We start from the raw sequence: 27,868 nt of genomic DNA, 5'->3' as shown, positions 1-27,868 counted from the left end.
ATCCGGCATAATTTAGTATAACTGATAACGAAACTATAATTTCGAGCTTACTACGCAAACACTCTCACGCAATTTACCAGCCAAAATACGACTCACTCACATTAAGCGACGTCGACAAAGCGTGGTTAATTCGCATTGCGCTTAATATTAGACAGCCTTTGAGTGTTTCCACGCTTTATCGGAGCTCACGTGCAGCGGCCGACTGATTATCACAGCTGGTGCGTTAGAGTGCGTGCAATGCGCATAGAATTTGATTGATTGTTTTTACGTTTCCGCAGGTTTTTCGGAAGTTTTCGACAGGTTATTGAGCGCAAATATTTCAAAAAATCAAACTTGAGCGCGTAAATTAACGCTCGCGCGCTCTTTGCCTATGCTAGGCGCTCTTCGCTAGTGTGAGTAAATGCTGAAATGTTTTCAATTGAATTATTTCTAATTACATGCAATAAGCGCAAAGCATTGCCAGAAATTTTGGTTTGGTTTTTTGAGCGCTACAACTTGTGTTCCAACTTTTTGTTTTTTACTGCTATTTATACATGCTACCTTATTTTGAGCTAGTTATTTGAGCATATCGCACGCTCATCACTCAAAATTCACAACGACCGACTGACCCAAAGCGCGATACATCATTTCAATTCCGTTTTAGTTTAGTTCAGTTCGGTTAGACGGTCATTTAGTGTGAGTACATACCACCGGCGCTGGGTTTCTAGTACGGTGCGGTTCCATTAGTTAACTTTCGACGTTGGATCGTTCAGTTCTATGCGCTACTTAGGTTGTGTTGAAGTGTAAAGCGCGTAAACGGTTTTGAAATTTTGTGTTTTCGTTTTAAAATTTTCAACATTTTTTCCGTTTCGTATTTACGAGTTTTTAAAGACAGCGCACATCCTTACCTAGCTGTCTGATAGCGCGCGCAAACGCACACACCTGCAAACGTGCACGCAACAATATTCCTACCTGTTGTGACCTGCATGCAGCAAGTAAAAGTAGCGCTTTATTGAAATTTCCGCTGCGTCAAGTTGTCTCGCTGGTGTGTCGATGCGGCGCGCATTCCTCCGCTCAACGGTTCGCCACTAATTTCGTTAGTCAGTGATTTAGTTAGTCGTCGGATCTGTCAGCGCAGTGCTGTCAGTTGCAGTGTGTCTAAAACGGTATTTTAAGGCGCGCGCATTCAAACGTATTTGCAAATAAATAATTTTTATGTATATTTTTATATATATTTAAAAATATATTTAACTACCGTAGTGTGCTTATCGACGCATATACCAAGCAAAGTGCTACTGTGTTACAATATATACACACATACATACAAAAAAGTATATATTATATTAAATAAGGCGCTGCCCAACGTGAAGGCATACACCACGGCGTTATTTTAAATTGCTACAACAACAGTGTTAATATTGTGTGAGTATCCAGCAAGATCAGCTAAAGAAAATTTAAAACAAGATAATACAATAACTTCGACTGCACCGGAGCTATAATACCTTTCACATGTGCACAAGAACTTGATTTCAATCGTTCAGTTTGTATGACAGCTTTATGTTATAGTTGTTCGAGCTGAACAATATATTCGAAAATTGTAGCGTTGCTTTAAATAAAAATATCTGCCAGATTTTGTAAATATATCTCTTTAAATAAAAAAGTTTTCCATACAAGAAGCTGATTTTTAACGGTTAGTTTGTATGGCAGCTATATGCTATAGTGGTCCGATCGAAACAATTTCTTCAGAGGTTGCAGGGTTGCTTTGTAAAATAAGCTATGTCAAATTTCGTGAAGATATCTCGTTCAATAAAAAAGTTTTCCATACAAGAAGCTGATTTTTAACGGTTAGTTTGTATGGCAGCTATATGCTATAGTGGTCCGATCGAAACAATTTGTTCAGAGATTGTAGGGTTGCTTTGTAAAATAAGCTATGTCAAATTTCGTGAAGATATCTCGTCAAATAAAAAAGTTTTCCATACAAGAACTTAATTTTGATTGATCAGTTTGTACGACAGCTATAACATATAGTCATCCGACATCAGCGATTTCGACAATTGAGCACATTCTTGGGGAGTTAAGAATATGAGCAAAATTTCAGATCGATATCTCGAAAACTAAGAGATTAAATCGTTGGCTAAATCAACTCTGCCTGATCATTTATATTATATACTACATATGTATGTATATTATTTATAGAGTCTCCGACGTTTACTTCTGGGTGCTACAAATTTCGTGCCAAACTTATTATACCTTGCTCAGGATGTAAAAATTTTAAAATTATACACTGAATACTTATTTATCTAACGCTATACATTCACATATGAAAATGTGGCATGCTACTTAGTACATATGTAAATAAATGTGTGCTATACGCTATATATTTACATCTAATATATTATACATATACAATATATATATACTACAAGCATACCTATATAGGTAATGCTATGCTGTGATTCTTAAACTTATCATTGTTGTGTTGTTGCTTTCGCTTTTATCGCTACGTATATTGCTCTTATTGTTGTTGTTATTGTGCGCATTGCTGCTGTTGATGACGGTGATTATTCAATTGTCCCGAAACCAGAAGAGTTTTCTGCACTAATTGAACAACAAGGTATATACTACACACACAAACACACACACACACAAACATATATATGTGCTATAGCGCTTATTAGTACACAGCTATGCATGCATGTGTGTGTGTGTGTCTATCAGCGCGCTTGTGAGTTGGGGTTGCTTGAGCTGTCGCTGCCACCGGTACGGCGCACGATCGCTTGGTTAGCAGTTAGTTAATCTGCATATATTACATTTCATAGAGTCACCGCGCGCCATCTAATGCGTGTGTGAATGCAACATTTTGTACTCGTTTGTATGTACATACATATGTATGTTTATGATATATGTGTTAAATACAATAATAATCGTTATTAGTATGTATGCGTTTAGTTGTCGCATAAATTGATATGTTTTCGTGCAGAAAGTGCGAAGTTTCTAAGCACGAATGGGGAGTAAAGCGTTTATGATAATACAAAAACACAATGAAAATACATACACATATACATACAAACATACATTTATGAAAGGAATGTGCGATCAGTCGCATAAAAGTGAAACTGTTTTCGTTGTTAAAAAATAAGTAAATAAATATATTGAAATAATTGAGAGAGGCTGTTTTTGTGAGTGTTGGTAAAGGGTGCTTTTTAGCGGTATGGAAGTGTCAAATTTTTATGACAAATAAAAAAACCTTAAAAGGGCTAATTTAGGCAACGTGATTAGCGCAACTGGGTTGCATGAAAAATCGCGATTAAAAAAGTCGGCTCTATTTCGCAGCACTCTTTCCAGCATATATGGTCTAACCTCGGCAATATACACCGAATATGGGTTTTGAGCTTAGCAGTCACCCTAGCTGACATATATATGCACATGCAGTGTATTTACAAAAATTTTTTTAGCGATGTCAAGTAAGAGTACCCAGCTGACAGTTTGAGACACAGACTTTTCCATATAATTTCTTGAACAAAAGTTCATTCCAACACATTGTAGGTTTCTTGCTCTGTATGGCTTGTTTCAAAGTCTTGCTTAAACCATCTAGCACTTGAACGATTAATATGAAGGGGCGGAACCACGATAAAGTGGTGTATGATTTATAGACTCAAATATTAATTATGAAAAAACATAAAAAAAAAATTTACCTGCGGCTGCAACGAAGTGATAATATACTTCCCAGTTACATTTCTTATAGCAGAAAAGGGTATCAAAATATCTTTATCTTGATTCGGATTATTCAGTTTCTATGACAACTTTAAGCTATAGTACTCCGATCTAAACATTTTGTTCAGGTAGTTGTAGGGTTGCTTTGTAAAATAATCTTTGTCAAATTCGGTGAAGATATCACTTCAAATAAAAAAATTTTCCAACTAAGGACTTGATTTTGATCGGTCAGCGTGTATGGCATCTATATACTATAGTGGTCCGATCTAAACTATTTGTTTGAAGATTATAGCATTTACTTGGATAATAATGCATGCCAAATTTCAGGAAAGTACCGTAACAAATAAAAAAATGGCCATACAAGGACTTGATTTTGATTGATCAGTTTGTATAGCAGTTATATGCTGTAGTGTTCTGATATGAATAATTTGTGCGGAAATTTTACCGTTGTCTTGAATAATAATTCTTGTCAAATTTCGCGAAGTTATTTCGTCAAATAAAAAAAATGTTCATACAAAGACTTGTTGATGACCAGTTCAGTGTTTAGTTTGTATGACAGCAATAACCTACAGTGGTCCAATAGCGGCAATTCCAACAAATTAAAAATTCTTCTTCTTGATGAATAAATTAAGTGTGCAAAATTTTAGGTTGATATCTTAAAAACAGAGGACTTTTTTGCATATATGCAGAGCGAAGAGGGCTAAATCGACCCAAGCTGATCATTTGCATATATATTTTATAGCTCCTCCGACATTTTCTTCTGGGTCTTACAAACTTCGTGACAAACTTATTATACACTGTTTAGGCTATAAAAATATATACTATATAATATATACATATGTCTAAAAGAATAATATTTAACTGGATCTTAAGTTGTTCATATCAATATAATTTCGAGAAAGTTTAATATTCTAAACTTAAACTCACGAAAAAATTTAAAACATCAAAACTTTTTTATTTGAATAATGCACCTAATTCTATTTTTACACGGTAGATTGGTTGCAGATAAAACCGTGTAAAAAAAGACATTGATCATTCCTCTAAATCTGTGCTCCTTGCAATTGCTCTGATCAGTCAACTTGCTTGTATCCACAAAAAATGAGTTTTACTTAATTTGTGATGTAAACATATTTCGTAAAAATTAAATCTGACAAACAAAATGTAAGCCCAAAAAAATTTTGAATCATGCTAAATAAAAAAAATTGTAAAAACTTCAAAATTGTTTTATTTACAAAATCTGTTAAATCAAAACCATGTAAAAAAATATCATGCAAAAATCCAATTAAGTGTACTTATCATTACAGTTACTTTTAATATAAAATATTATGTAATGCACCGACACGAGGTTCACATCTAAAACGAAAAAAATTTTGCGAAACAAACTCATATTTAACGTAGCTAATCGATGAATATTTTATTATGTTACACTTGAAGAAATTATAGTCATGCATAATGCTGAACTTCATAACTAATGGAAAAATTTAAAACGCCCATTAATTATTAGAGTCTCAAGCAAGCTAATGTGGGAGGTTAGTAAACGAAAAATATTGCCGTTACTAACGTCACCGGAACGGACTTAAATTAATCGAAATAATAATTTAGATGGTGAAAGTTTAATGATATATAATATAATAAAAACAACAACACAAAAGTCGGTTTAGTCGAAATTGGTATTTTTTCTATGTTTTACAGTATATGTATATTAGGGTAAGCCGAAAATCCGTTTTTTTAAAGAATTTTCATTATTAATACCGAAAATATTTTTCTTTGTTAAAAAACAAATAATAAAAAAAAAATATTTTTAAGAAAAAAAATGTTCGGTCGACAGCTTAGGCTTGCCATATCCAGTTAAAATTAAAAGTTTTTGGAAAATTTTTTTCTTACCTTATAGCGAAATGGGCGTTATTTCAGTAACAATCAACTCTAGAAAAATTGTTTTTACATTTATGCAGTAGAAAATAGAATGAAAAATAAGATCAGATACATTTTTCATCTAGAAAAATTAATACCATATTGAAAAATCTCATTTTTTAGAGGAAAATCGCAATTTTCTCAGAAGCTATCAACTTTACGTAACTTTACTATAGGACCTTTTTTCTAGAGAATTAAATTTCCAATCGACATAAGGTAAGAAAAAAATTTTCCAAAAACTTTTAACTTTAACTGAATTTGGCAAACCTAAGATGTCGACCGAATTTTTTTTTTCTTGAAAATATTTTCGGTATTAATTATGAAAATTCTTAAAAAACGGATTTTCGGCCCATCCTAATGTATATTCATATATGTATATGAATATATTGGGTCGGATCGGTCTGTAGAGGGCTGCACAAATGGAAAAATCGTTATGCTGAAAATATTCTACGAATCATTCGGAACAACTTTGAGCTTGAGATAACCGAATGAAATTTAAACACAGATGTATTCCGTTGTTGTATTGAACATTTCATATCGAGCAGATCATACAACCGATTTTTCAGATTTTTTATTTTAATTTTTTTTTTTTTGGAAATGTCACATTTTTTTAGGTGCATGTGTTTGATTCTATAAAAGCGATTTTTTACGTTATTTTATATAAAAAAAAATTTTATGTAAAAAAAATAGACTAGCAATAATTTATACTATATTTATATAATACTATATATAAACTAATATTAATGTCAATTGATTTTTGTGTTTTTGAATTGAAAGTTTTGTTTTTTTTAATAAAGTGAAAAATCGCTTTTATTCAATTAAACTCATGCACCTACACTTGCTTATATATATAGTTATAAATGAGGGCACTGCCAAAATGCCAGAAATAGTTTGCATATTTTCATACAAAAAATGCATAGCCACATAGATACGAGTACATGCCATACATTGAGTTAGGTTAAGTGCCAAACGCCTATTTTCATGCTAAACAATCTTCAAAATTAACAAAATGTGCCAACGTCAGCCGTGTGACCATGAAATAGCGTAAATTCAAGATTTCCTATTAAAGAAAGAAAATAATAAGATAAAAGCCGGTAAACATACATATATGTATGTAAGCGAAGAAAAATCGAGTGTTGCAACAAAAACACAAACACAAATCTGAAAGTAGTTTTCCGTAACAAAGTAAATACGTATGCCGAGAAGAGAAGCTGTGGCAGCGCGCCAGAGCGTTGCAGAGACGAGAAGAGCGTCAGTGTATAAGATATGTGTAGTGTAATTAAGCAGAGAGCGACAGGTGAGTGTGGCGGCGCATGAGAGCATGAGTGATAGGTATGTATGGTTTTGCAAGTGAATATCATACATACATACATATGTACATATGTATATCTATTGCTCGATTAGGTTGAAGGTGGGTTAAGCTGAGCTGTATTAGGCTGGAGGTGAAATGCTCTGCGTTGTAATAAAAAAATAAACTTTAAGTGAAACCTAATTGCAAATTATATAAATATTAATATAAATTTAAGCTGTTGGAAATATTAGAAACTAAGCTGAAATTCGAACTGAAATATGTCTGATGAGTTCAAGCTATTGTGTAGATAGGCATATTAATACTGAAAAATTAAAAATATCTCATGCCGATGGCCATCAGACGTATTTATTTAACCAACATAGAAAGATAATAATTTTCGAAATTTTAGATTATACTATTTTTTTGAAGCGATCGCCTCTGAAATTGCTTTAAAAAAATTAAAACCTATGCTATAGCATTTTATTTGGTATATGTAAAAAACTACATTTAGAAAACCTATAGAGGTGACTAAAAACTTGTATAACCTTTTATTTATGATTATAGTTGATAAAAATTTGAATTTTTTTGCCAAAAGTGGTACAAAACGATTCCTTACAAGAACTTGATTCCGATCATTCAGTTTGTATGACAGTTATATTTAATAACGATCCGAACTGAACCATTTTTTCTGAGATTGCAACATTGCCTTAGAGAATAACCCGTGCCAAATTTCGTGAAGATAAAAAGCTGCTTATTTGTCAAAACCGCCATTAACGTACTACTATGCCATAGAATATAGCTGTCTTATAAACTGATCGATCACAATCGCGTTAAAGACCCTTTTACACTCTTTTGTTTTATGTGCTTAGTATAATTTTTGTTTTTGTTTTAAATATTTGTTTATTTCATTATAATTTATATTTTATCCAACTTTTTCAAAACCCTCTAGTCATACGCTCTGAAATGAAAGGATGAAACACTGCGATCTCGATAGATCAGAACTGTGATTGGTAGTGTGATCTCTTGGCACCGCAGTTAATATTCATACCCTCTCGATTTCGGTACATTTTTCAAACTCTAAATTATATACAATAACAAAACACCAAGGCAAATTTCATTAAACTTACACTGCGTTTGACTACTATGTGCACTACTATAATTTTTTTTCGACAAATATTAAGCAAAATAACGGTATTTTAATATTCACACACTTATTGGCACCACTACTACGCTTAAATGGTTTGTTATTGTTTTCTTTATATCCATTTTCTTTTAAGCCATTTATTTATTATTTTCATTCAAAATGTGTCACGCTAAATTTGGTCGCTATTTGATAAAAATTTGCATAAAATATGCCGCGCTTCTGTAAATTTAAATTGCCTAACAAAACATCAACAGCAATTGGCTGCAGAATGTAAAAAAAGAAAAAGAAAAAAAAGAACGTTGCACTAGTAACGCCACCAAATTCAATTAAAGCTACCCACCCAACCAGTGTGTAAAGAAACGCCTAGAAAACGCTCAACTCAACTGGCGACGTGGACCGACAATTTTTGCAAATTTAAACCAATTTTACTCAATGGCAAATTCGCCAATTTCGTCAACTGCGACGTGCGCGCCGACAGCGACGGCGCAGCCAACCGCACTTGAAAGCAGACAGGATTGCGCAGCTGCTGTGCTTCCCATTTGGTATGGCAGACCAACGTCAGCTTCTTCGGCTGCTCGGTCGCTGCGCTGCGATGCGATCGTCTGCCTGGCACCGTCGTGCACATACACACACACTCACACATATTTTATGTTTTTATGTGTATGCGTGTGTGTGCGCTGTGTTTGTTAGTCTGCTTGTCTGCTTCTCTTCTTGCTGTTGCTTGACTGATCGCGAGCCGGTCGTCTTGGCTGTGCCGCGTTGCCGTTGTTGGCCCGGCTTCAACGACACTTCAGCGACGCTCGGCGCTGCCCCAATACGTGTGTGTGTGTGTGTGTGTGCACCAATTGGTGGCGGTGGCTCGTTTGGTTGGTTTGTATTTTCTCGGCCGCATCGTCAACTCCAAATTCAGTGCAATTTGGTACGCTTTGACGATCAGTCGGTTAAGTCGGGAAAATAGCGAGCTAAATTAGTAAGCAAAATAGATTTTGCTTTTAGTTTTTAAAGTGAACGAGTTAACGAAACGTGTCCACAATAGTGCCAAACCAAATACGCTTCAATGAAAGTGGCGCAAGCGGAGCAGTAAAGAAATTTTTGTGAGCAATTTGCAAATATTTTCTGCGTAACTTACAGTTTTCCTTAACAATTCGAACCAATACGAAGTGCTATAGAATAATTCAACGTAGTGCTATTTACATGGAACAATGTTCTTAATACTGTTAACCTGACGCAAGCCAATAACTGCACTGTTCGGGAGTGTCAGTTGCAGTCGTAATATTATTTCGAAATAGAATTTTTGTGGTGCGCTTTTTTAACGGTTTATTCGTGTTTGGCGGAAGCAAAAATTGTGCAAACGAAATTTGAATACTCGATCGAATAGTGTTAAATAGTTCGGGAGTTTGTAATCAACTAAATTATTTATAAAATAGAAGCAAGTTTAGAACGATCTTGTAAAAAAAAAAAATTAATTAGCAACTAAAATTATAAAGGTGAGTTTAAAGACATAGCGTTTAAAATGCTAATGACAATGAAGAAGTTATTTCTTATAAAAGTCATAAAAGAAATTTCAATAGTTTTGTTTTTGCTTGAATTTTAAAAGGACTGAGTACACTATACTACAAAATCGAATTTTTTTCTGGATATTAGACCAAACCAACTCCAACCTTTTCGAGAGAATGAGTACTTTTTATAAAAAAAAAAAAAATAAATAAATAAATTTTTATGATTACACTATACTATAAAATCGAATTTTTTAAAGATATTAAACCAAGCCAACTTTTTCGTAAGGTTTTCGAGAGATTAAGTCATAAAAAAGTAAAATATATGGACATCATCGACGTTTTCTTCTTAATGTAATGGTGTATAAGGTGTTTTGATGAAGTTTATATGAGGAATGTTATAAAGGATCAATGAGGTGTTACGAAAAAAAATAACTATAAGAATGTTATGCACTGTCGTTACATAAAAGTAAAATTCAATAAAAATCATAAATATGCCCTTTTATTAAACTTTTTTTTTAATTTCGAATTTGCAATTAAAAATTAAGATTTCAATTTTTAATCTTAAATTTCAAAGTTTGAATCGTAAAATTAAAATTTTGAATCTTCTTTTTAAGTTTTAATTAGTTAAATTTTTAATTCTTAATCCCCACATTTGGAGTTAAAAATGTGATTTTTAATTTTTAATTCCAATTTTGGGATTATACAATAAATAAAAAATTTAATTAAAAATTTACAATTTAATTTGAAAAATTAATTTGTAATCCAAAATTTTTAATGAAAAGATTCGCAGCCTACTAAAATATATGATAATATGTTTTTTGTTGGAAAAGTTTGAATTTAATAGTTTAATTGATAATATCGGTTAACCAAATGTTTAATACTTTAATTTAAAATTATTTCTTTAATTAATTTTTTTATTAATTTTAAAAATTTAATTATTTTTTTTATTTTTCTTAATTTGATTAAAAACTACTAACTGCCATTTTACAAATATTTTTTTTTTAATTTTTAATCCTTAATATTTAGAGACCTTGTAGTTTAGATAATCCACAGTTATTATTATTATTTTTTTAATAGTTAACTTTTCAACAGAATTATCATATTGTAAGAAATATTTGATTAACTTGTGATAACTGAAATAAGAAATTTTGAAACGGTGGCAACCTTACCCCAAATTATCAATGACCTATTGACCCATTACTTAAAAGTTTTATATTTCATTCGTTGCACATTTATTTTATTAAGTTAAGTGAATGTAAGAGTTTAAACGGGTGGCAAGGCTGCTCTAAGGGAATATTTCCAACAAGCAAAGTTTATAAAAGTTAATATTAAGGAAAAATTTTTTTCAAATAAGATAGCTAAAATTAAAATCAGAATTAAAATTAAAATTTAAATAAAAATTAAGTTATAATTAAAATAAAATCATAAACCTATTTAAAAAAATTAAAATTAAAATTGCAATTAAAATTATAAAATTAAAAATTAAATTATAATTAAAATTGAAATTGAAATTAAAATTAAAAATTTAAAAATAAAATTATAATTAAAATTGAAATTGAAATTCAAATTAAAATTAAAACTAAGATTTAAACTAAAATTAAAATTAAAATTTAAATAAAATAAAAATTTTAATACAATTATAATCAAAATTAAAATTTAATAAATGGAAATTAAATTTTAAATTAAATTTAAAAAAAGTTTAAATTAAAATCAAAACTGGAATTTAGATTAAAAGTAAAACTAAAATTAAAATTAAATTAAAATTAAAATAAAATTTAAAGTTGAAATTAAAATTAAAATTATTAAAATAAAATTACAATCAAAATTATAATTAAAATTAAAATTGAACTAAAACCAATATTATGATTTATAAAATTACAATTAAAATCAGAGTTAAATTAAAATTAAAATTAAAATTAAAACCAAATGCTAACAAACTTTTTTTAATTTTGCTTTTTATTCTTTAATTCAATGAAATTTAATTAATTAGCTATTTAGTAACTTTGAAGTGTATTTAATTTTTGATACCAGCCAGAATATACTATATTTTTAATAATATTTTTTTTATAAAATATATTTTGCTCTCTATGGCGGCTAATCTTTTTAAATAATCCCTCCCAAAATAAATATTTCAAATAAAATATTTTAAAATAATGTATTTACAAAAATTATCAAAGCTCAAATAATTTAACTCTTAAACATAAGTCTAACAATGAAGCTTAAGCTAAACCCCAAAGGGAATCAAACAGGAATAAGGCAAAAATCTGTTACTAAAACATTTCATCGAGAATGCATATCATTAAAATGCAATACAAATCAAAATCGATAAAAATTAATTGTATGCAATGAAGAATAAATTCTGTTGATGCAGACGTTCCTAGAAGAAATTCGAGCTAAAGAAACACTCACAAATGCACAAAGCAGCACCGTGCCCATCAACAAAAAAAAATTACCAGAAAAAAGTTGAAAATTCTTTGGCATCGCCACCTTACCTGTAGTTCTCACTTTTGTGCTGTGTTTTTCCGCTGTCCACCTGTTTGCTGCGAGCCTACGCATGCACAGTCGGACTAACAACAAAACAATTTCCTACAAGAACAGTTTATGCCATACATACACACTTACACATTATGCAGCCACATTCGTCACAGCGTCCCTTGCTTGCAGCAGAGCAAACAATGCCTTACATTAGTCGGTGTCTGCGCTGCAAAGGTCTTCGTGTTTGGTTTGCTGTTGTTATCGATTGTGAAGATTTCCCTTAATGACATTACTTGCTTTATAGTTTTGCTTGTCCGCTTAACGGCACTGTGAAGTTCTTCGATTGTCTGCTGGCCGATTGTGCATCTACGCGCTTTTAAATTTGGTTGCTGGCGCATTCTTAGCAGCCAGCTACGGCGAGCTACCTGCGCTGCTGGTGTGAAAGGTATATGTACCTCTTTGTATGTTAATGTAAATGTGTATCTTGGGTCCTTCATAAACTGCTGTGACTAATTGCGTGTTGCGTACTTTATGCTGCGAGGTGCTAGCTGCTATTGATTTTACTCGTAAATCCTACTTTTATGTAGTTTTTCGAAGAAAAGCTGCTTTCGTTATAATATTTATCGCAGTATATGGTTTGTTTGTGTGTATGTACGTGTGTATTTCGGAGTGATTTCTTATAACAAAATTATCAATTACGCTTTCCTTTAGGTCTCCAATGGTCTTCGCTTGAAAGTAACAAATATAAGATATGAATCATCTCAGTCTTGTAATTACATTTTGTAATGATTCACATATTTTAAATACTATTTAAATACAACAGGGTTGTACTAAATTTATCAAATTCTCAGAGTATTAGGAAGGAGTTCTACATGCTACTAGTTGATGTTAACTCAAAAACTCTCCACAAAATCTTTTGAAGCATACTTCGTTTCGGTAAAAAACAACAACAAAATTAATTATATTAAAAACAACAAAAATTCTAATAATTTTGGTAACAACAAATATTTAAATAACAGCAACAACAACAGCTAGTACTAATACAACAAAAACAAGCAAAACACATATAACAACAACAATAATAAACATATTACTCAATAATAATATTAAAACTTGCGACAACAAAAACCACTACTTATATTTATAATACAAAACGAAAAACAAAATAATAACAACAACAAAAATTTTAAAAATAATAATGCTGTTAAAGCAAAAATTACGACAACGGCAACAATAACAACATAATAATAATAATATTACCATAATACTAAAACAATAAAAGAACAAAATTAAATAACAAAAACAATCAAAACAATGAAATTAATAAAAAAAAAATTCGAGAACAGCAACAACAAAAAAACCAATAATAATAATATAATATATTAAAAGAAAATATTAAAAATAATTTATATTATTATTATTACAAAATTAAAATAACAAAATAAAATAAAAACAACAACGATAATAATAATATTATTATTAATTAAAAAAATTACGACAGCAACAACAACAACTAGTACTGCTACGAATACCAGAAGAACAACATATGCAACAACAGCAATATCATTACTAATAAGCACTAGTAGCAACAACAACCACTACTACCACTATTACTACTGCTACTACGAGTAATATATAATAAAAACAACAACAAGAACAGCAGGTTATTTGAAAAATTTGTACAAATTAAATTAATACCCTAACTTTGGCCGGCTTTAACGAACATGTTTTTTTTCGGGTGAGGAGGTGGAAAATGCCTTCCGCATCATCAGTGCTGTCGTTACAGCAACGGTATGTGTCACTTGCGATTCACTAAATATCCACCTTCTAGGAAATCGTCGCCCACCTTGGAACCGCGTTTGCATTACTTCAGGATGGTGGGCCAATTTTTTCATTGAGAGATTTATATCTGCGCGCCTGCGTCTAAGTTCCGCTTTTTGCTGCGTAGCGAAATTGCTGTTATTTTCTGGATAATACTCCGTTAGCTTTGCTCTCCATAAGTCCTTTAACGAACATAATATCATTATAAGATGCCACTATTTAGCGCTATTATGAAATACTTCCATTTGTTAGTTAATAAATAATCTTTTTTTATCTAAAATACTTGTGCAAAAGTCTATTTAATGCAGTTTTTTAAGTGTTTTTTAAAATGTGCCAATTATTTTTGTTTATTTCTGACATATTTTACTACTATATTTTTGCAGTCAATCAAATCCATTTGCTGCTGTCATTTAACCTTTAAATTGTTAACACTTAAATGCTTTTTCAATTTTCGACTCTTTAACTGCTTTTTGCTTATATATTTCTGTTATTTTGAATGTGAATATTTTCTATATTGCTATACATTTTTATATACATACATATGTATATGTTTGCAATGCATTTTATTAATACGAAATTACTTACAAATTAATATAACAGTGGTTTTTCCAATTGCAAAGAAAAAAAACAACAACTGCCGCAGTAGATAATATCAAAGCAATGTTAAACGTGTAAAAAAATTTAATTTACTGACCCCGACATTGTCACACACGTAATAATCATGTAATTGTATACGTATTTATGTGGCTACACGTGTATATTTAGCGCTAATTGAAGGTGGAAGTAGGCGTTTCGCTATCCGTATGCAAGCAGGATTTATTTCATATATATGTACATATATATGCATGTGTTTAGGCGTGTAAATTTATTTTATCGCAAGTTCGAACAACATGCACCTACATACAAAGCTGTAATGTAATGCACATGTAATTTTTAAATATCACGAAATTCCATAAACACTTCAATCTTATTAATATATGTTTAAGTAAAAACATGCAAAAGCTCATGCTTAGTTAATATTTCGCTCGCGCTTACCACTTTGGCATTTTATTTTTCGTTTTTAATTTTTTAAGTCAAAAATTTTGAGAATATTGTGAAGGTAGTTTTGAATATTTAAATAAAAAATGCAAAAAAATTCAAAAAAAAATTTCAAATAGGTGGCAACACTTCTCAAAAATAACTTCGATAAATATCTGAAACGCTTTATTTGATCATGATATTTTTATATTTTGTCAAAGAAAGCAATTAGTTTATCATAATTAATAAACAAAACTTTTAAACAGGTGGCAACTCTTCTTAAACATATACATACATACATATATCCCCCACCTACCCCCCGTCAACTAATAAATATATTTCATAAACATTTAATTTGATGCCCATAATTTCATATTAATATCAGTTTACTTGTATTTACGCACCTTCATTAAATACATAAGCCTTATAAGATAGCAACCCTTCTCAAGAATATTTGCAACTGTAAATAATTTTAAACATATTTAGTTTGTTATAAGTTGGTAAAAATTCTGTTTTCATTTCTTTTCGACAACATTTTTGAAATATGCTGGCAACCCTGCTTTAAAATATTTCAACGGCGTAAACTTTTAAAACTTTTCTTATTCAATACACATTGAAATATAATTTTCAGACAGGCGACAACCTTATTCTTATATATTTGCTGTTGTGGACGTTGTTAAAGTTACTCAGCTTTATACACTTATTGCTGTGATTCTTTATATTATCAAATATAAATATTTTTTTGTACTTCCAAATGACCAACTCATGCAAATCTTTCAAATAAATATGTATTGTATGTATATGGTATGTATATCTCCCAAATATATTTCATAAACGTTCAGTCCGGCTTCCATAATTTTTTTATATTTAAATCAGTTTATATTTATTTACGCAACTTTAGAAAATACAAAAATTTTAACAGATGGCAACCATTTCCAAAAACACTTTTAATTCTATGTCTTTTGAAGGTATTTAGTTTGCTATCCGTATTGTGGTAATTCTATTTCTAATATAATATAATATTTAAATCAGTTTACATTTATTTACGCAACTTTAGAAAATACAAAAATTTTGACAGATGGCAACTCTTTTCAAGAATATTTTTAGCTTTAATTTAGTTGTCGTTTCGAAGATATTTAGTTTTTTATCCGTATTTTGATAATTCTATTTCAGTTTTCGTTTAATTTGAGTAAAATTTTTGAAATAGTTTGGCAACCCTGCTTTAAAATATTTCACTAGCAAACTACCTAAAACTTCACTTGTTTAATACCCACTTTGTAATACTTATTTTTTCAAAGCTGTTTTATTATTATTTTTATTTTTGAACAGGTGGCAACCCTATTCTTAATATATTTTTTTTTCTTAAAGACGGTGTTAAATTTTTATAGTTTTAAAGGTTTGTTGTTGCGCTTTTTTGGTTTTTTTAATTTTTTTTGTGCTTAAAATTTTCAAACAGGTGGCAACATTAAACACATTTTTTTTGAGCGAATGAAATTTAAATTTTTTAAAACTATTATTTTGATAACTTTTATGATATACATTTTTTTTTATTGTATCAAAGTTTTAAAACTCTTGTAGTCAGCAAAAATTCGAAAATTTTTAGTTTTTCAATATCATCATCTACGCTTGCACTTATATATAGTTGCCTCCGAGAGTTACGAACTTATGACATAATATATTTATTATGACATTGCGTAGAGATTCACATAACTTCAAGTTCGTACTCAAAATTAAAATGCATTCGATTCATGGCGCCAAATTCCATGAATCGCAAAAAAGTGAAAAAAATCTCAAAAATACGTGCAAGTTGCCAAAATTGCGCAGTAAAAATTAACGGACGATACAAGTAATTGAAGTTTGCTAAATATGGGTGCAAACATAACTGGTGTTATAAAAAATGCAATTTCATACAGGGGTTTCCCCAATGAAAGTAAAATGAAGTAAATAACGTCAAAGTGTTGTTGTACTTTATAGGCGCTCTTAGAGGTATAAAATGTAATTTACAGGAAAAAAAACTTGTTCCATATGCCTTTATGAAAGCTTTTGGGACTTTAACTGGAAACAGAAATGCAACTCCTGTGTAGCATACTTTTCATGGAACAACAACAGTGATTATGCAGCTGCAATGAACCAATCCGCGCCTATCACTTCACAGCGCTGCACTTCTGAATGCTGTAAACTAGTCGGCATACACGCTCGTGCTGGCGCATACCAACCTGCTCCTACATTTGTATACGTAACTGCAACGTCGCCGAAATTGCGTAGACGCTTGTGTTTGGCGGCTGCTGCAGACTGCCATGAACCGCTTTCAACTAGTCAACACCGATTACATAAAATTAAAATTGCGGAAAGAAAAAAGCAAACATTTAAAATGCACAAACAATCAAATATGCAGATGAAAACCAAAAAAAAAAAAAAAAAAAAAATAACAGATAAACAATTAAAATGAAATTAATACAAAACCAAATGAAACCGAATTTTCGTGGCTTGAGCCTTAAAGCGACAACAACAACAACGAGGTTGCCAAAGCGATTAGCGCTAAGTACATACAGACATAGGTATAAAACAATCAAAAAAACACAAACGATCCGGTTAAACATAGCAATCGCAAAGCAAATGACACGAACCAAAAAAAAAATTTTATTTTTTAATTTTTTTTAAATTCATAACTTTTAGTTTAAATGCACAAATTGCGTTGCTGTTATGGAAATATGACAACAAGAAAACCCAACAGTTATCATTAACAGCATCGTTAACAGTGTTGGTAGTGTTCGCAAATGCACGCAATTTGTATATAGCGACAGCAGCGCGGGTTCGCTGCTTAAGTCTTTTGTTTGTTGCGCGTTTTATGTCACTACATTGCTGCGCGCAAGTTTAATGGTGATTAATTTTTGCAAATCTTGCTAGTTATTATGTGTGACAAAACATTTCATATAAATATTTCATAAACCACTGAGATTTAAACTATGTTATAGCGAGCAGTGATTGTAGCCAAGTGTTGTTCAAAAAAATATTTTCAAGTAAAATTCTAAGAAATGAAACATAATTTGGGGAAATAATATAATTTCATGTCGAATGCATTAATAAAGCTAATATGAAGGCTATTTAAAGAAAAAAACTTTGAGTACCAATTGCTGTATCACATATGCCATACATACATATACCATATATGCGTCATTCCATCTAAAATTTACATTCAAAAGTTTTTTTTCGTGCGAAATATTTTGTTTTGTTTTCTTTGCGGCAAAATATTAGACACGTATTTTTTCATTTCGACTCGCGTGAAAAATTTTGTCGTTGTGAATTTTCAAAATTTCAACTCTCGAAAAAAGTACCTTTAAACATTTGCGTATACGTAGAAAAGCATTTTTTCTCAGCTTTCCAATGCGATAAACGAAACAAAAGACTCAAAATGTTCAGTGAAATATCTACGAAATCCAAATATATTTCTAATATTGAACACTAATTTCAATTTCTAACAAATAAAAAGGTTAGTTAAGCATCTATGGCTCATCCCGTTGGTAAGCATCCCACTTGAACTGCTAAAGACAGTTCTTCATAAAAACAGAACACTACTTTACTGAGTACTCTTTTACCCAGAAAATGCTTTGAACATATTACAAAACCACTCAGGCGTTTTATTCGGTGAGAAAGTCAAGATGGAAATGTCTACCCCTTTTTTTTGAGGCATTAAGTAAAATGTTTAACCTTAACGTGTGAAACCTAATTGTGCACATTTTTGGAATATAGTATATATGTATGTATGTACCTCCACAGCTTAAGTGTTAAAAAATTTTATTGAAGTTACGCGTATAATGGTGCACCTGAGAGGCGAAAATATTTTTTTTTAATCGAAATAATGTTTTTTGATACATATAGAACAATATATATATATATATATATATATTTAATTTTGAAACAAATGTTCATAACAGCAAATATAGTAGTTAATACACATAGTAGCAAGTAGTACGCCGAAAACGAGCTATGGCTAAAAAATCACGCTTTCCACTTCACTAAATCTTATCATTAGTTTTCAGGTATTTTTCCAATACCTGCTTTTTTTTTAAATCGGTGGAATTTTTTCGTTGAAAACTCCACTTATTTTAAATCTACCTGTTATTTCATAATAGTGGTTATACAAAAAGTAAGCTTGAATCACCTAATGGGTTTTTTGTGCATTTTTTAAGAAAACATACCATAAAAAATAAACTGATATTTGACGTGAGAATTCGCGATTAAAAATTAGAGTATTTTTCCGTTATTAAGACAAAATAAATAATTAAAAATAATAGTTAAAAAATTAAAAAGAGAAACGGTGTATTTGGTTAGTATATCCTAAATTATGTAAAAGAAGATTTTTTATTGAAAAAAGAAAAATATAAAATCAAAAACTCGATAATTTGAACTTTTCACATAAATTTTGAGCTTATGTGAAAAAAGTGCCCGGTTGAAAGTAGTAGATATTTTTGTTACCCACAGTATTGTCATAAAACTTTTTTCCTTGGCACTTCCTTGGCACGGAAATTGCGTTAAATCATTTTGAACCCTTAAAAAATGCAAACAACCTCCTTCCCTTCCTCATCACAAGCTCAGCACGCCTCTAAATTGTTTTTACTTTCATTTTTGTCATTTCTTTCTTTCTTTCTCTTCCAATGAGTTTCATCCTACTATGATTTTTTTTCAGTTTTTATCATTTGCAAAGGCTTTAGCATTGGTCTAATAATTGTTGCTTAAAATATTATAATTGTTAATTTTTAAGCCATTCCAATGTATCTCATATATTTGAAGCGCGTTTTTATGCGCCTGCCTTTCTAACCGATTAATAAGGCGCTACAAAAGAAATTAGACGCAGTTCACTTCAATCGGAGCCAACAGACAAAGCAGTCAAAATTGGTGAAAATCAGCGCAATATTTCTTCGGAAGTTATGCGAGTTGCCAACCTATACATATGCAGATGTAAATTATAAATATACATACAAAACTAAGCAACCGAATACTCAAGCAGCGGCATATTTCATATAAATATATACATTTATATATTTCATATATACACTTGTACACATGTGTGCTCTAGTACTGTGTAATCTATTTGCCGCGCAATCTAGCAGCACTAGTTTGCTGACTTCAATTATAACTGCCACTCTGCCGCACTACATATATCACTTAATGGCTCTAATTTCAGCTGCTCCACAAGCCATAGCTTTGCTTTGTGTTATGTAAAGCAAAAGTTTGCCCGTCAACTGTTGAGTTTCATATTTATTTACATATGTACAATACATATATTTAATGTATGTTTTACATAATTTTTCCACATTCAATTATAAACACTTTAGTGCGAAACAGACTCAATTAATACGCGACGCTTTACATCTTTTGGCGTCGGTAGCAGAATAAAAGCTGACCGCTGCGCTGATGCGTATGTGCGGCTATGCCTTGCGAGGCAATGAACTATAACACTTTGTAAGTGCTTGTGGAAATTGCATAAGAGTGCATGCATATTACAAGAAAATATAGACTTTGGCTGTGGAGCGCCGCACAGAAAATGTTTGACGGTAATTACACAATAGTACTGGTATCAACAAGGAAGTCTGTTTTAAAAACATAAAATTACATTAGAAATTAAAAAAAAACAAAAAACAACATAATATTACTGAGCATAATTACTTATTGAAAGCTAAATTCAAAAAAAAAAAAAAAAAAAACAAATTTCGGTGTGCTCGTCAAGCTACAAATATTATAGTTGAAGTTTTTAGCCAGCATTTAACAATTACAAAAATACAAAATTACAAAAATATAAAATTACAAAAATACAAAATTACAAAAATATAAAATTACAAATATATAATATTACAAAAAAAAAATTTTTTTCCTAAAAATTTGGAATTTTTTTCCTAAAATTTTTTTTTTCATTAATTTCATTTTTTTTCTAAAAATTTTTTTTCCTACAAAATTTTTTTCCCAAAAAAAATTATTACATTTTTTTTAAATTAAAACTAAAAAAATACTATAGTAAAAAAGTCACTTTCTAAAACAATCATTTACAAGTCAAAGCAATAACACTGACAACGCTTACATATAGTTTTTTATACTCAACTGCTGATAAATCAGCACGCTGATTTATTTATTTCCCTGTTTGGTGTATTATTTCAACAAAATATTGGTCATAAATTATATTGTGTTTAATTTAAGGCGGTAATACTAAAACAATTATATACTTCAAAGCAAGTATTTAAACAAGTGTAAAACTTTTGTTAAATATCAGGCATTTCCAATAACGGTTGCGGGTGAAAAATTGTAATGTTGAGCTTATAAGACGTCAATATTATTTATTGACAACTATTTAATACAAAATGTTTTTTGTATTTTTAAAAGCAATATCTCAATGGATTATTACAAAAATGTTACAAGGTTGCTACCTATTTGAACCTTTTAAGTCAGCTATACATATGTACATATAGAAATTTTAAGTCTTAATATACAGCAAATATAAAGCTAAAAAGTTTTATGAAAACTTGGTGTTTGAAATTATTTATTGGAGGGTTGCCAACTAAAAAAAAAACAAAAAAACGTAACTTTGGCTGCACCGAAACTACAATAACTATATATAAATAGCCTTTTATCTTGATTTTGACTGGTCATTTTGTATGGCAGCTATATGCTATAGTGGTTCGATCTGAACAATATTTCCGAATATTATAACATTGCCTTGGAAAATAATATATGCTTAATTTCATAAAGTTATGTTGTCAAATAAAAAAGTTTTCCATACAAGCACTTTATATTGAACGATCAGTTTGTATGGCAGCTATATGCTATGGTGATCTGATCGAAACAATTTCTTTCAAAATTGTACCATTCACTTGCATAAAAATGCTTGCCAAATTTCATGAAGATATCTCGTCAAAAAAAAAAGTTTTTCATACAAGAAAATGATTTTGATCGTTCAGTTTGTATGGTAGCCTTATCTAATAGTGATTCGATCTCAACATTATTTCCGATTAATATAGCGTTACCTTGGACAATAACTTATGGTAACTTTCATGAAGTTATCTTGTCAAATAAAAAAGTGTTCTATACAAGTACTTGATTTTGTTGGATCAGTTTGTGTGGCAGCTATATGCTATAGCGTTACAATATCGGCGATTCCGAAAAGGAGCAGCTTTTTACGTTGAAATATATATGGTATAACTTTTTAATCGTTATCTCAAAAACTGAGGAACTATAGTTCCGCCGATATTAGCACAAACTCACATTGTTTCGATTATGCAAAAAATTTATTTGATTAAAAATAATAAAATATTTTAAAAAATTTAAATTTCAAAAATTCAACATTTCTTATATAAATACTTTTCTAACAACTACTGTTACCTGAAACCGTTTCGTCAATGTCACTTTAATAATTACATATATTCGATGCCAAAGCCATTTGCCGCAACAGCGATGACGAACCTACAGCACCAGCAACACAGCATAGCTGCAGCAACTTCATTAACCGCTGATTTGTGGTTGCTTATACGAATAAACAGGCCGAGAGTAAAAGTGTAATAATTTCAAGTGTATTTAAAAGCAGCTAAAAATAACCGAATAACTTGCCAACCGGCACATATAAAAACCAACAAAAAGGTATACACATATATGTATAATATATTGTATATTGATATATATATATTGTTGTTGCACTGCGGTTGCAGTCGCAGCCTGCATTCGGCCGTGCACTTGAATTCCCATTGTAAAAAAATGGTAAAAAAAATGCCACAAAGTTTCACAGTCACTTTCATCATGTTTTCTCCAATTTTCTTTCCGCTTTTTGGCGTTCAATTGGAATTTGTGTTCATTTCGAAACTGGTTCTAAGCGGCATTTTTCCACAAGCACCAAACATCAGCGGTACATTAATCTTTTTAAGCGCTTCTTTAATTTAGACAGCCACACCTGCGAAAGGCTAATATTTTTTTGTTATTTTTCAAATTAAATTTTTTTTTTTTTTAATTTTTTTTTTTTAATTTTTTTTTTGTGCGTGCAGCGAAATGCATGCATTTCTCATTGGCTATCAAACTGTCAGTAGTTAATAAAATTTGAATTATTAGCTATAAGCTTAAACTGCTTATAGATAATTCACCATGCGTTTATTTTTGTTGTTGTTGCAATATATCACCTATACATTTCTCTTTTTAACTGCCTATTTAGCATAATTTGTTATTTGTTTTCCTTTTAAAAGCAACTTGCTTTCATAGTTTTGGCATTAAAAGCGATGCGTTCGAAACTTTTTTGCATTTGCTGCATTTCAATGAATTTAATTTAGTTCAGCTGTAAAGGCTGATTAAGGTCTGTAGCGTTGAAAAATAAAGTAGTAAATTGTGATTATTTGATTTAAAAAACCGACGAAATCGACTATTAAACTTTATATGAGATTTAAAGTCTAAAATTATATCATAGTAGTAAACGGTTTATTTTGAAAAATTATAAAAATAAAAATAAAACGTTAACTTAGGCTGCACCAATACTATAATATACCTCACAGTTGCATTTCTTATAGCATAAGAGTGTAAAAAATATTTTTTTCTTGATTTTGATCGGCCAGATTGTATGGCAGCTATATGATATAATGGTCCGATTTAAGCACTGTTTCCGACGAATGTAGCCTTAGCATGGATAATATTTCATGCCAAATTCAGTAAATATATCTTATCAAATAAAAAAGTTTTGCATACAAGAACTTTATATTAATCGATCAGTTTGTATGGCAGCTATATGCTATAGTGGTCCGATTTCAACAATATACTTGAAGAATATAACATTGATCAGGATATTACTCCACACCAAATTTCATGAAGATATCTTGTAAAATAAAAAAGTTTTCCATGCAAGAACTTGACTTTGGTCGATCAGTTTGTATGACAGCTATATGCCTTAGTGGTCCAATACTAACGATTCCGACAAATGAGGAGCTGCTTAGACCGAAAGTTATGTGTACCAAAGTTTAGATCGATATCTCAAAAACTGAGGAACTATAAGGCCTCCGATGTTCGTGCGTGCTATAAACTTGGTAGCAAACTTAATAGAATATTCTGTTCAGTGTATAATAAATACTGTTATTGATTAGAAAACTATTGCGCTACGATTTCCAATTCTTCGCTAAATACATTGAGCATATGAGCAGCCATGTCATAGTGGAAATATATGCACTGCCCAAGCAAATCCCACCTTAGTCGAGCCTAAGTAATTGGTACAAAAACGAATTTTTCATGCGGATAAAGCTTGTTAACCAACAGCGTCCATAAAAACTATTTTGGGTACATTTTTGACGCTACAATAACAACAACTATTACGAAGAAATAATTTTTTTTTTATTTTCAAGCGAAACCCCAACAACGAGTTTTTACCAAAATTGTACTTGTAGCATTTTTTTATAAAAAAGATTAGACTTTTTTATTGTACTTTATATTATTCTGAACACCGTAGCATAAAAAAAATAATAAAAAGGGTAAATCAAATGAGCTTCCAAATTGGGTCAGCATTTACATACAAATCTTTGCTAACATATTACAATATTTTTTAAAGACTATTTAATCAATAAAAAAAATGACAATAAATGCCATTTATCACCAATTCAAACAAAACGGTGTTTTAAAAGTTCGTAGCAAAATAAGTCAAGCAACTGTAAATAATGTAGACACATAACACAAAAGCCTCAAGCAAGCGCAATCATATTGCGCGTTGTAAGAAATTTAAAAAATGCAACAAAAATGTAGAAAGATAGAAAGTAAGTTTTCTGCCAATGTCACTCAACTCCACACTCAATGGAGCGCAAACATAAAACGTTGCGCATGCGCGCTCACTGCTGAGTGCCGTAAACGAAGCAAATAAACATTTATATCTATGTATGTATGTGTGCTACACATAATATTCGTAATAAAAATGACACACAGTAATTTTTGAAAGTGTTTGCGTTGAGGCGTCATGCATATTCGTTGCTTAATTGTCGTAAAAACGCTTGTTGGGGGAATGAGTGGCAAAAAAATAGTTGATTGCAGTCAAGATTTATTTTATATAACTTAGGTTTTGATATCTCATAGCATAAATAATCAATTATCATTTTTGTAATTTATGATTATATTTCCTGTTATATTCCCTTTTGATTTAAATTATATCTTCTTAGTATTATGTTAAGACTTTTACCGATTCAAAGTCATCGTTGGGTTTCTTTCATTTAAATTTTAAACCTGTATAGTTTTTTTAATCTTATAAACAATTTTTTTCGATAACCAAAGTCTATTAAATATCTTCTCGTCGCACTCCATTTCTCCTCGCTGCACAACATTTAACCGAATTGATCGCCTGCTTTACTTTATTTTCCTTCTACTAGCCTATTTAAACTTAATAACCTCTTATACGATTCATTAACACCTACTTTTCACATACGGTGGCGCTTACCACATGGTATTTGGTACCACTGGTTATTTTCATGACATTTTCGTTTCAAAATTGTTTCTTGCTTTATTGAAAAACTCACTTTTGAAGTTCGATAGTTCATAATTGATCCAATAGCTAATTCATAATATAAAATTTTTGATATATCTATCTAAAATTTTGCACACTTCCTTTTCTACCCAAGAAGTACCGACTATATCGTCTAACTATAGCATATAGCTGCCATATAAACTTAACGCTCAAAATCAAATCTTTGTGTAGAAAATATTTTTATTTAACTAAATATCTTCACGAAATTTGATACAGGCTATTATCTAAGGCAATGCTAGAATCTCCGAAGAAATGGTTCAGTTCGGATCACTTTATCATATAGCTGCCATATAAACATAACGATCAAACTGAAGTTCTTGTATGGAAAACTTTTTTTATTTGAAAAGATATCTTCATGAATTTTGACATAGACTATTTTCCAAGACAACGCTAAATGCTTCGAATAAAATGTTCAGATTGGATCACATATCCTATAGCTGTCATACCGATCAAAAACAATTTTTGGTATGAAAAACTTTTTTATTTGTGAAGGGCTACTAATCTTTTTTCTTTTTTTTTTTTGAAGTAAATTTCTATGAATGACTCAATATTTTAATTTTAACTTATTTTTTATTTCATTTTATTTTTATGTTTTTTATTAAATTTAATTAAATTCAATTTTATTTAAGATAGATAGATTTTAGATTTAATTTAATTTATTGTAATATATTTTATTTTATTTAATTAATTTTATTGAATTTAATTTAATTTTTTTTATTCTATTTTATTTAATTTAATTTTGATTTATTTTATATTATTTTTGTTATTTTATTCTGTTCTAATTTATTTTATTTCGTTTTATTTTTTTCATTTTGTGTTATTTTATTTCATTTTATTTTTATTTTTATTTTTTTTCATTTTGATTAAATTAATTTTGTCTTATTTTATGTTATTTTAAATTTTTTTTTTCATTTTATTTTATTTTATTTTAATTAATTTTATTTAATTTAATTTAATTTAATTTAATTTTATTTTATTTTATATTTTTTATTCTAGTTTATTTTACACTATTTTATATTATTTTATTTTATTTCTTTTTGATTTATTTTATAATATTTTTGTTATTTTATTCTATTCTATTTTATTTTATTTTATTTCATTTTATTTGAAATTTTTTTAATTCTGATTAAATTAATTTTATTATATTTTGTTTTATTTAATTTATTTTTTTTTTTTTTATTTCATTTTGATTTATTTTATTTCGTTTTATTTTATTTTATTTTAATTTTTTTTTTCATTTTGATTAAATTTATTTTATTTTATTTTGTGTTTTTGTTTTGAATTTTATTTAATTTTAATTTATTTTATTTTATTATATTTTATTTTATTATATTTTATTTAACTTTATTTAATTTTATTTAATTTTATATTTTTTATTATATTTTATTTTATATTATTTAATTTAATTGATTTAAAATAGATAGATTTTAGTTTTTATTTCATTTAATTTATATTAAATTTTATTTAAAATAAAAAATTTTTTTGTATGAACAACTTTTTTATTTGTGAAAGTATTACTTTAAGTAATTTTATATTCAAGACCCAATCTTTTTACTACATTTTTAGTTATCTAGTTTAATTTTTTTTTTTTTTTAATATTATATTATTTAAGATAGATAAGTTTTAGATTTAATTCAATTTAATTTATTTTATTTTACATTAAAAAATTATATTTCGTTTCCGTAATTTATTATATATGTGTGTACCTTCCTTCTAGTTTATTTTTTAGTTTAAAATTTTTTTGTACTTAAATGGTTACCCTGCTTTGCGGAGAATAAATCAAAGATCATTTTCATTGCTTTGTGATCATTTTACTTTATTTAATTTTGGTTGCTCAACATTTTTTAAGTCTATACAATTTTTCGTTTAGTTATATCTCTTTCCCGCACGTGTGTGCCCTTTTGTGACCTTTTTTTGGAGTTTTTTTTTATATTTAATCGTGCTTGCATTACCTCATACTCACTTCAGTTGAGCCGTGAAATATCTGCAGACTTCACTAATGATAAAATAAACAGCATCGTAATCGAAGCTACTTACGTGGTACTTGCTCAAAAGCGCCGTATCATTACTGAACTGCATAACACCCCAACAAAGTGATATAAAGTTAACGCTCGCATTGTTGTTGTTGTTGTAAATTGTAAAAACACTTGTTATAGTGTTGTGAATTGCATTACATTGCTTTTGAAACGCAACGGCCTGCACTTAATCACATTAAACACGCTGTCGTATTTGGTAATCATATTTTCTCAAAGCGAAATTTGATGGAAAATTAAATTGAGTTCGACAACTGAGAGTACTGAGCTCAGTAGTGTTTTTTTTGGTGTTAGTGAAATTGTTGCTTAGGTTATTAGCATTGCTAGTTATTATTACTCCTTTGTTGTTTTTGTGCATATACCATATACACTACACTCTATGTGTGTATTGTGTGTACTTGTACTACGCTTAGGTATATTACGTCCCTTTGTTAGTGCTCTTCACTGGTAAACAACCTTCTT

At 29.7% G+C, this 27,868-nt stretch overlaps 1 protein-coding gene across 2 annotated transcripts in view; it reads left to right on the top strand.

Moving 5' to 3' along the window:
- Window positions 1-650: 650 nt before the first annotated feature.
- Window positions 651-27,868, top strand: part of Ptr (patched domain-containing protein) — a 71,030-nt gene continuing 43,812 nt past the window's right edge. Inside the window, exon 1 of one of the 2 annotated variants that reach the window (XM_036375013.2) lies at window positions 651-1,401. The gene's annotated coding sequence lies outside the window, so the exon portion shown is untranslated. Of the gene's footprint in view, window positions 1,402-8,852; window positions 9,527-27,868 lie in introns of those variants that run through there. The other variant, XM_070107971.1, reaches the window with a different exon arrangement.

This window comes from Bactrocera oleae, chromosome 4 (genome assembly GCF_042242935.1).
Source record: "Bactrocera oleae isolate idBacOlea1 chromosome 4, idBacOlea1, whole genome shotgun sequence".
Taxonomy (NCBI): domain Eukaryota; kingdom Metazoa; phylum Arthropoda; class Insecta; order Diptera; family Tephritidae; genus Bactrocera; species Bactrocera oleae.
Note: the sequence above shows the minus strand (reverse complement) of the source record. Positions and strands in the feature narration are given on the sequence as shown.